At 37.5% G+C, this 11693-nt stretch overlaps 1 long non-coding RNA gene across 1 annotated transcript; it reads right to left on the bottom strand.

Moving 5' to 3' along the window:
* Positions 1-656: 656 nt before the first annotated feature.
* Positions 657-11141, bottom strand: LOC131481277 (uncharacterized). Its single transcript, XR_009246208.1, has 3 exons — positions 10946-11141; positions 3487-3556; positions 657-1016 (listed from the first exon to the last, which is right to left on the bottom strand). It is a non-coding gene; the product is annotated as an uncharacterized LOC131481277 (long non-coding RNA).
* Positions 11142-11693: the final 552 nt, after the last annotated feature.

Raw genomic sequence — 11693 nt, 5'->3', positions numbered from 1 at the left:
ATGAGTAGGGATTTGACTGCTGTTTATAATCTCAAATCTTGTCGTTCAAGTGATTTTTATGCTGTCAAAAGATCAATACCTAAGTATAGAGAAATCACATTGGAACAAAGGGCTTCCTTTCTGACGCACTTATAGAACTTGAAATACTGACTTAAATATGCTCCTGGGACGAATCAGAACGGTGACTCTGGTTCTGAAGGCAACTCAACGAGGAAAGATAGGAATCCACACTGCAAAATTAACCACTCGCATGTTGGCACAATCCAAAAGAATGATTTGCATCTTGATAAAATTTATGATAAACCAATCTTGAAAACAATGAGCTCTAGAAGAGTATGAAACTACCCATATGAAAATTATGATTAAAATCATTCAAAGACCCAGCCAGTCAGTCTCTAACCAAGCAGACAGACTGTGGACAACTTAGTTCGTTCACACAGTGCACAGCAGCCACTGGAGTTTGACAAAGCTCATGCTGCCTCTTGGACATGCAGGCACACATATACAGACTGCCAAGGGTCTTCATCATCTTGCAGTTCTTCCAAGGGAACAAAGGGACTCATGAGTTTGATGGCTTTGAGTAAATCAGCTATTTGATTGGCTAAAATTCAAAAATGAAGAAGAAGGTGATGAGGAGAAAGGCCTCTATGTCTGCAATCACCTACGGAAGTAGCTGGCCAATTTCACAGGTGTTCATTTTACCGAATTATTTCAATCAGTTCAGTCAGAGACAGCAGGATATCACAGACCAGGTAGCTGGTAATGAGCAGTGATTTCTCACAGTTCTGCAGGCCTGGAAGGTCAGTGTCAAGGCACTGCTACTTGGACGGCTGATGAGGGATGGCCTTCTACCAACATCCTCACATGATGGAAGGATAAACATTTCTCTGGGGTTTCTTTCCATAAGATGCGGATCCCAATTCTGAGGGCTCCACCATCAGGGGTTAACACTCTCCCAAAAGCCACCCCCTCTCCATATACCACCATTGTCAGTTTTAGGAGTCCAATTTCTGGACCTAGAGAGAGCACAAATATCCAGTCTATTGTGCCTTTTTTTTTTTTTTCATTCAAAAATGTTGGAGGAGGAGTTACAAAAAGAAAAAAGCCTTTCCAACTAAGGATACGCTACTTGTCACTGCGATTTCCTCTTTCGTCAAACACTGAAATCAAGTTACATTCCTAAGCTGATTTTATAAGTTATCTTATCAGATAATAAAGCATATAAAAATAAAGATTTCCTGTACCTGAAAATTCTATCTGCAAGGGAAAAGGCAAGTGAAAGTTGCATGGAAGATTTCCAACATACGTATCAAGAATGAGTTAATATTCTCAAAACAGAAAGGACTCGTAATGTTTGAAAAGAAAAGAACACACATGCCCAGATAGCAATGCATGCAGAAAATAAACATGAGTCAGATCCAGAAAGTATGTTTGGTCTCCAAGTGACTATGAGCAATTCTTTAGGTTCACAATCAGGCAAGGATCTGTCACCTACACAAAGTTAATTATTAAAATAATGTATTTTAATAATTAATGTATAATAATAATCACAGAGATTTTAAAAATAAGCAAGATAGTATTGGTGGAAAATCAGATGTATACAAATTTTGCATTGACTTCTTTGCACTTATTTTCACATTTGTTAAAAAGCTTACAATAAGCTCACTTTGGAAACTTCATTGTAATGGAATATCATGAATCCAGTAAAGATTTAACCTAATTATGCTTATTGTTCACATCTGATTAATATTTCAACAATCTGGTCACAGAACAACATGCTTTACAATCCTAATTATATCTGGAAAATAAATATTTATGCATATTTAAAATATTGTTCAAAAGTAACTGGAAATGTACACACCAAATAGTTTATTACAGAGGTCCAGGTTGTGGTATAAGGGATCAAGCCCAGCTAGCACTCCATACAAGCACTAGCTTGAATCTCTGCTTTTCAGCTTCCGATCGAGCTCCCTGCTAAATTACCTAAGAAAGCATTGCAAGATGGACCAAGTACTTGGGCCCCTGCCAACTATGAGGGAGGCCAAGATGAAGGTCATGTTGAAGGGCTGGCCTATTCCCAGACACGTGCGCATTGGGGGAGTGAATCAGTAGTCAATTTCTGTTTTATCACAACTGTAAGTTTCAAAGGAACAAATAAGCCTTTTTAAAATAAATAAGTAAACAAATAACTCATTCCATAACGGTGGAGTTTATTTTATTTTAACTTTTGTATCTGTTAACCTCCTAACTAGATTATTTTGTTTGAATAAGTTATGCCATTAAGACTTTTGTATGAAAGTGAAAAAACACAACTTTTATTCATTTATCAAAAATAAATTATTCTAGAATAAAATGAAATAAAATAATAGGATTATCTGGAATGGAAAACTAATTATGATATATTGATTTTTAATAAAATGATCCCATTAAAGAATAACAACTCACACATGCGTTGAAAGAATCAGAAAGCATGTAAACAAAAAAGCAATAATTCTCATGTGCAATTATAAATTATGAGAGATGTTTATTTTCCTCTTGTTCTTATCTTCACTGTCTAATTTCTCCATAAGAATTTTGATTACTTCCTAGGAAAACACACTTTAATTGGCACCTTGGGGTTGCAGCAAAGCAAGCATCCTGGTGCAAGAATAATTAGCTATAGCCTTCTGAAAAGTAGCTTACAAAATGCTTCTGGTCTCTAAAAGTGGATGGCGTTTCATGTTGTGAATCTATTCCTGCTGATCTATCCTAAGCATGTATTCAAAATCTGATTCATGACTTCCTTGTTCTTCCAAAATTGTGTATTTGGGGAAAATGTTTAAGAACAAAAGAATGGATGAATCGATAAAAGTATACTGGTATGATAGGAAACTGTATAGTCATTAAAATTATTTGTACTTTTAAATAGCAACTCATTATTGAGCATTTGGGTTAATCCATGCATTATTTCAGGCATTTTAACATCTAAGGTTTCATTTGATCCTCTTAATTAACCTATGAGTCATCACTGTTACTGTAATTATTATTATTGTTTTCCACATTAGGGAGTTGAGGCTTCAGAAAATAATGTGGCCATTAAGCCACAACATGTCTGAAAAGAGGACTATTGCAGTTCAACTCTTCTACATTGTATTATGCTATTACATAGGTCTCTCAAAGTGATGAAATCAGAGCATACTTGGGGTGGATTTATCATTTAAATATTATCCTTATATAAGCAAAAGAAGAAATGTAGCAAAATACTTGTATATCAAGTGTGGCTTGCATGTCTTCAAGTAGTTCTCTTTATTTCGTCCGTTTTTATGCTTGTGTAAGTAATAACATGACCCTAACTGACAAAATATATGCTTCCAAAGAATTATTCATATGAGTGATATGCTTGGTACACATTAAGAAGTACTAGTATAATGAGTAATGTGACTTCATACACGCTTTGTTCTATAATAATCACACAGAATGCAAGATTAAACACATCACCTGACTTACAGCATGAAGGTCAATATATTTTTGTCCCAATTTAAAGCTCCTCCTTATGTAAATATGAACCCAGCAGTATCTGCAATAAAATAAAGATTAGAATTCATTTGTCATCCACAGGGGCAAGGTGCAGAGACTGTCATTTCACCCTTACCGATTCATTTAGAGAGTGAGGAATCGCAGCTGAAAGAGGAAGCTCACTACGATAATGCAACGTGAGTCTCTCCCAAGGTGTGTGCTTCTCACCATTCTGTCTTCAAATATATCAGGTGCTATCTTTTAAACAAGATCTCAAACACTAATAAAATTATACGCATCTATAAAAGAGAACACTCCACTACATCACCATTTCACATAGACAAAACAAGAGTCCATAAAAACTGAGTCACACCAATGTAGAAGTCCTCCGAAGAAAGGTGACTTATAAACGGAACCAGGAAACATCATGCCCGGTAAGCATGAGGTGTCAGGAGTTGTATCACAGATTGGCCATAAAATGAGACATTTAGGTGAAGATTCATATCCTGACTCTGTGGCTCACTAACTGAGTAATCTGAGACAGGTTACTCACTTCCTCGATACCTCTGCTTCCTCGTTATTTTTATTACAGGTTAACATCTCTTTCACAGAAGAGTTGTGAATAGTTCATGCAGGAATCTACAAGTCCAAAGACTGGAAATACAGTATCCAAAGTAGTCAACAAATGCATTGATCCAGTGCCAAGTCACTTCCTGAGATCCAAACAAACTTCCTGTTGTTTCAGGTAGAATTTTGTGAACACACGAAACATTACGCTTTTGTAATCAATGTTTCAGAAATCTCATTGATAGTTCTTAAATAATTTTTATTAATATAAAGAGAATACAGATTTCATAAAGTTCATGTATACAGTTTTTTATGATATATTTTAGAACCAGTGCAATAGCCTAGTGGCTAAATCCTCATCTTGCATGCGCTGAGATGACATATGGTATTGGTTTGTATCCCTGCTGCTCCACTTCCCATCCAACTCCCTGCTTGTGGCCTGGTACAGCAGGAGAGGATGACCCAATGCATTGGGACTCTGCGTTTGTGTGGGAGACCCAGAGGACACTGCTGGAGGAAGCTCCTGGCTTCAGATTGGCTCAGCTCTGGCTATAGAAGCCACTTGGAGAGTGAACCAGCAGATGGAAGATCTTTCTGTTTTTCCTTCTCTCTGTAAATCTGCCTTTCCAATATGTTCTCCAGCCTGTAGCACCAGACTGTGGGAATACCTGCTTCCACCCCTGCCCAGTTGACCTCTATTCATTTTGCCTCATTCTTTCTATTTCTCTACGTCTCTTTTGTTTCTCCTAACATGTTTAAACACAATTGGTTCAAGTTCTGTCTCATCCTTCAAATTTTTTGGTCACTTTTGTGACTATCCTTGTTTCCTTTTATAGAACTCCTCCACGTACAGCCTAGAACAAAGATTGTAACAGTGACAATAAGAAAAATTTCAGCAGATAGAAATATGAATCCTAGAATTTAATAGCATTTATGAGCTATGACAAACAGAGTTTCAAATCTTTGCTTCTAATGACCATTTTTGCCATTGATTTGTGCTACATGGTGGTGATTCAGACACTGAGCAAACTTCCATGTGAATTTCTAGGGGGAAGCAAAACACACAAAGCAGCATTGTGCCTCATCTCCCCTGACAATGCTTTATCTCACACAAGATCCAATTCAGATCTTCAAGAAAACACATTAGCTGTGAGGCAGGAATACAAACTGGCAAGAAAAGGGTGTGTAAGAAATGAACTCTGAGTTGGTTAGTCATTCCTTTGGAATCAACTCATTTGACCAAATGTATAGTACAAGCAGTATTGGTATTAGGGGCTCAGCATCCTGCCCAAACAGTTTTATATTTTACTGTGATGAATACAATTAGTTCAAACTCACACAATATAATTTTTAATTGCATAACTTGCGTAGTGGTTCCAATAATTGAGACCTTAATAAAAAAAGTCATAGTATAGAATTATCTGCTATATATCATCCCATGCAATCTACTGCTAAATTCTGTTTCCTAATTATCTCACAAGTTTTACTAGTATTGTTCACTTTACTAAATTGTGTGCTATTTCCAATTCTTACGTGTTCTTATTCCATATTTCCCAAGAGCATATCTGCATGCAAAATGTATATTAAGCATTCAGAAAATATCTGTTTACTAAATCTACTGTGCAAGTTGAGGCCCATCTCCATCAAGAGCTGTTTCTTTTGTGTTCATCATATTGAGCTTTTCATGAAAGAATTTTAAAGCCAAAACCATAAGAAAACATTTCCCAACATATGAAGCAATTTGAAGGTCATAAAATAAATTTAGGAGAATCTCAGAATTCACAGCCTCATTCATGTACTACCAAAGAGTAAGATTTCAAACAGAAATTAAAAAAAAAAAAAGGAAGACTGAGACAAAGGGCATGGAGTTGAGAGGAGACGGAAAGAAAAGAAAGAAAAGGGAGACAGAAGGAAGGTCAAATGAGTAACAAAAATAAAGTAGAATGATAAAAAACATTTTTAGCTTTCTGTTTCAGTAGATAATGAATGCTTGGGAGTAAGAGAGCAGAAAAAGTTGGAATGGAGGAAGAAAAACAGCTGAGCATATTAAAAGAATGAAACATGTGGAAATGGCTTGGAAGCGGGCCAGGGAGGGAGGAAGAGGCTGTAAAGAGATTCAGACATTCTTTAATAGGCAAATGGCAGGAGGGTGGAACTGCAGCAGCAGCTATCGCCCGCATCTGTCTCAAAGGCTTTGGCGCAGAGTGGGAGGACAGAACAAGCAACCAACAATGGATGTGGAAAAACGTATACCTTCCTATGGTAAGAAAAATCTAGAAACATTCAGTAACACTGTCACTCACTTGTGTAGACAAAATGAACCTACCAAGCTGCTCTCTCCAATATCTCTGAAGATACTAATTCTGTCCCTTTTCCCTTCTCTGAGCCTCCTCTTCCAAGTAATCATACAATCTTTTTCAAAGTGCTCTTGCAGTGTCTCCTAATTCGTTTGACTCTTTTCTTCCCTCATTTCATATTATAGTTCATATCTGCCTTTTTCCCAATTATTCAGAATAGTCACCTCTGAACTCCCTCCCTGTCTTTATCATGCTCCAAAGAGAAATTCTCTCCTCTACTACCAGAGTATCATTCTATTTTGCTTTTCTTTTTAATAATTAATTTATTTGAAAGAGAGAATCTTCCATCCTGTAATTAACTTCCTAAATAGCCAAAATTCCCAGGGACTGATCGAGATTGATAGTATCAACCAGGAACTCCCATACAGGTCTCACACACAGGTGGCAGAGGCCCAATTATTTGGGCTTTCACACATTGCCTTTTTGGGCACGTTAGCAGGAAATTTATTGGAAGCAGAGTAGGTGACTCTCAAATCATCCCTCTAGTATTGGATCTAGTTTTGCAAGCAGCAGCTTAACCCACGGCATCACAAGTCTAGTACCTAGATTATCTTTCTCTCGGTTTGATTGTGCACATCTTCGCTAAAACATCCCAAGATCTCTCATGATTTTCAAGATGAAACGCACATTGCCTAGCAAGCCTCTGCTGCTCTCTCTCCACTTCTCATCACTAACCTCTCATCCTAGTTGTGGTGCTTAAATACAACAGCCTTCTGACATCAAGAGATTTAAAAAAAAAACAAAACTTGTTTACTTGAAAAAGGAGAGACAGAGAGAAAGCATTTATATCTTCTAGTCCACTTCCCAAATACTTGCAGAGAGGCAAAACCGAGGGCTGAACCCGAAGTGCCAGACTGATGGCCTCAGTTATTGAGACCTCATGATGGCCTCGTGGTTCTGTATTAGAAGTTGGATTCCGGAAGTGTGATCCAGGTATTGAACTCAGACACATGGATAGAGGATGCTTCACATAAGCGAAATAGGATGTTTCACTTAAGCGAAAAGATTCTTCCCATTTATAGGCCCCTTTCAATAATACATTAACTTAAAGAGAGAAAGATGAATTACCAACTTTATCATCTCCCAGATTCTTAGCTGTCCCTGTTTCCAGCTTGAAATAAATCAACCATCCCGTTGGCTTTCCAACTCAGTATTCATGTAACAGAGATAGTGTCAATTCTAGTTGAACTGGATTCAGTATAATTTTTCTTGTCTGTTTCTCTGATCGATTGTCCTCCTTTCCCAACACCGAATAAAATTTTCTTCAAGATAAGAAATACACTCGATTCTGCTATTGTAATTCATGCCTATTCCAGTGAATGACATATGTGCTGATCTCAGTAAAGGCTTTCTGAGTGAACACATTAATGACTGATGAATAAATGAGAATACTTTATGTAACATAAGACAGAAGCAGAAAGGTTCTAAATTTTTAGGGGAAGACTAATGCTGGTTACATGATGTCAACAGAAGAATGAAAGTTTGGTAGAAAGAATCTAAAGCCAAGATTTATTTGTGCTGCTCTGATGCCTTAGAAGAAATTAATATAATCATTTGCCCAGGATTGCTGTTCTAACAGATCAAAATATCTGCAATAGATGGAGGACTAGTGGGACATCTACATTTATCACCAACAAATCAGAAATAAATAAAATAGGGCCCTGCGTAATAGCGTAGTGGGTAAGGTCCTCGTCTTGCACGCCCGGGATCCCATAAGGGCACTGGTTCTAGTCCCGGCAACCCTGCTTCCCATTCAGCTCCCTGCCTGTGGCCTGGGAAAGCAGTCAAGAATGGTCCAAAGCCTTGGGACCCTGCACCCACGTGCGAGACACAGAAGAAGCTCCTGGTTCCTGGCTCCTGGCTCCTGGCTTCAAATAAGCTCAGCTCCAGCTGTGGCGGCCACTTGGGGAGTGAATCATTGGATGGAAGATCTTCCCCTCTGTCTCTCCTCCTCTCTGTATATCTGATTTTCCAATAAAAATAAATAAATCTTTAAAAAATACATCCATACATACATAAATTAAATAACATCTTAGTGTAAGTCTGTAAAAAAGGAATAAAATAGCTAAATTTGATAAATAATGTTTCAGAATAATGGTCATTGATTTGAATGCTTCTTTTTGTTGTATTTTGCATTCTATCATACTAACACAATCCTTACTTGACTTATTTTTAGTGATTATTATTTAGCCTGAATATTTTAGTAACTCCTTTTATCCTTTGTTGGGTAAAATTCATAAGGAAGGGGCTGGTAAAGCCACTGCCTGCCACTCTGGCATGTGCTATGTGCACCAGTTCAAATACCAGCTGCTCTGCTTCTAATCCAGCTCCCTGCCAATGTGCTGAAGAAAGCAGCAGAAGCTGTTCCAAGTACTTATTCCCCTGGACTCATATGGAAGTCTTGAATAAAATCTTCTGGTTTCAGCCTGGCCCAGCTCTAGTCACTACAGTTATTTAAAAATTGGAAGCTCTCTCTCTCTCTCTCTCTCTCTCTCTCTCTCTCTCTCTCTCTGTAACTCTTCCTTTCAAATAAAAAATAACTTTTTTTCAAAAGAAACACAAGCAAATGTCTAAATGTAATTCTTTGAAATTTGGCTTGCTTGGTGTTTGCGGGTGGGGGCCATTCAAGTCTAACGTTTTATGTTTCTTAGATTTGAAAAGTACTCTTTTTTTTCAGTTGCAATTGTTTTATTTTATTTTTTGTCACTTAGCTATTTTGTTTTTATTTTTAATTTTTTTTAATTAATTACATTGTATTATGTGACATAGTTTCATAGGTACTGGGATTCCCCCCCACCCCTCTCCAAAACCTCCCCCCATGGTGGATTCTTCCACCTTGTTGCATAACCACAGTTCAAGTTCAGTTGAGATTCCCTCTTTGCAAGCATATACCAGACATAGAGTCCAGCATCTTATTGTCCAGTCAAGTTCAACGGCTTCTTAGTTACTCTTATTTTATTTTATTATTTTACTTTATTTTGTTTTATTTTATTCTGTTTTCACTTGGTGAAACTCCTGTTATCTTTGTTTTTGTTTCTGAGTGTTTTTTTGCTTTATGTTTTTTTTTCTAAAATTGTTACCTGTGCATTTTACTTTTATTATCATTTTGTGTGTAAAAATAGGAAGGTAGTTTATAATTTACAATCCCATCACCAATATCAGAGCTATGTGCTATGGGAGGATAAAGAAAGTCAAAGAAAAACAACCTGGAATAGCATCTTTAGCAATAATACTGGCTGAATTAACTATGTGCTGAGCTGACTGATGCAGAAGCTACAATGTAGGAAGAACTATGCAAAGACGCAGAAATGCTTTATTGACTAGAATTCACTAGTTCTACACCTGGTATTGCTGATCGGTGATGAATACGACGTTGTCCTTGACTTTGAGGACTGAAAGTTGGATATGTATTTTATTCTACCACCCTTAGCCATTTTTAAAACTGTTCCATGCTTTGAATAAACTATTCATCGGAATATGGTGTGGAAACACTTTTGTTCTATTCCTAAAATTGTGCAATTGCTAGCCACTTCCACACGTCCCTGGAGTATAACCAACCAGTCTACAGCACTTTTCTGTCCTGGTCTGGATAGGCAGCAGAACATAGTTCAAGTGTTAAAGAGCCTACCATCCATATTGAAAACCAAGATGGAGTTCCTGGTTCCTGGATTGAGCCTGACCAAGATCTGCAGCTAACTAGGAAGTGAATCAGCAGATGGGTGTTCTCTCTCTCTCTCTCTCTCTCACACTCTCTCCTTATACACATTCTAACACTGATACTCAGCATAAGAAAAATGCCTCAAGACACCATTCGCAACAGAAGGGAATAAAAATCTAGGGCCTAACATGAAAATATTAATTTTAGATGCATAACAGCAATTAGAAATGTCTAATGCCCTCAACATGACAATGATAAACTAAATTAATTTACAGTTACTGATCTGAACGAATATTTATGGTACTTTGTAAGAAAAAAAAAAAAGAACAGGTTTAAAACAGAACACAAAATACAGTTCTATCGTAGGAGCCAGCATTGTGGCATAGTGGATAAAGTCATCTCCTGCAATGCCAACATTTCAAATGGGTGCCAGTTTGTGCCCTGGCTGTTCTTTTGATCTAGCTCCCTCCAAGGGCAGGGGGATTGCAATGAAAGATGACCCAAGTGCCTTCCATGTGGGGAATCTGGAAGGAGCTTTTGGCTTTCGCTGGCCCAGTGTTGTCCCTTGGCACGTTTGGGAAATAAACCAGATGGAACATCTCTGTCTTCCTTTCTCCCTCTACTCCCTCCTGCTGTCTCTGTAACTTTAACACTCAAAATAATCAAAAATATTTAAAAGTTTTATTCTGTATGATTTTAAGGAAGAGAATGGAGTAGAACTTGATCTGTAAATGTGGCTAATATAAGATAGCGAACTCTTATTGTTTACTTATACAGCTTAGTATTCAAGCACAAGATACATTTTTATATTCACCCTGTAGGGGAGATACCAAAATTATGAAAGTAGTCTTCCCAAGGAAAGGCTTACCTGCTGTACTTCAGCTGTGCTGGCCCCGGCGATTTGCCCAAGTGTGGAAAATTCAACAGCACGATTTGTGATAGTGGGACAGTCCTTCAGGTTCTTCTGCAAAAAATAAAGACATATTTATATATGCACAAATAAAGATATAAATACACATTTGCATTTGTAGCAAAACTAAACAAAAGTGTTTCAAAGTGCTTGTATTTTGCAAAGAAATACAGAAGCAGTGGACTGTGTGCCACAGCCCTGGAGTCTGTATGCCCATGTTTCACTTTCACTTCTGCACCAACAAACTGAAGGGAATCTGCACATTATCTGATTCTGCCTTCTACTCCTGAAAGTGAAGAGGTTGTTAAACTCACTAAAAGCTGCATAATTTGATTGGCCAATAGTTTAAACCAATGCATTCATTTATGTATACACACTGTCAAACCTTCATATGCATCCTTAAAAGCAGAACCAAGAAAATGAAGTCTTTCTGTCAGTTGATAGCACTACCAGAGGCTTCTGGTGAAACCATGCATTTGTTGTATGCCCAGTGCTGGCAGAACACTTGGCCTGTGTATTGCACAATCCAGAGGAGTCCAAACCAATTATAATGTAAGGCTGTCACTGTTAAGCTAAAATAAGTAGACATATATGAAGATTGGGGCAGATGCCTAGTTTTTACTAGTTTTTACTAGGGAAACAACTTTGAAAGACTATGAACAAAATTTGCAGTAAAAATAATAGCTGGTCTTTTTTTCTCATCACC

This window comes from Ochotona princeps, chromosome 10 (genome assembly GCF_030435755.1).
Source record: "Ochotona princeps isolate mOchPri1 chromosome 10, mOchPri1.hap1, whole genome shotgun sequence".
Classification (NCBI taxonomy): domain Eukaryota; kingdom Metazoa; phylum Chordata; class Mammalia; order Lagomorpha; family Ochotonidae; genus Ochotona; species Ochotona princeps.
Note: the sequence above shows the minus strand (reverse complement) of the source record. Positions and strands in the feature narration are given on the sequence as shown.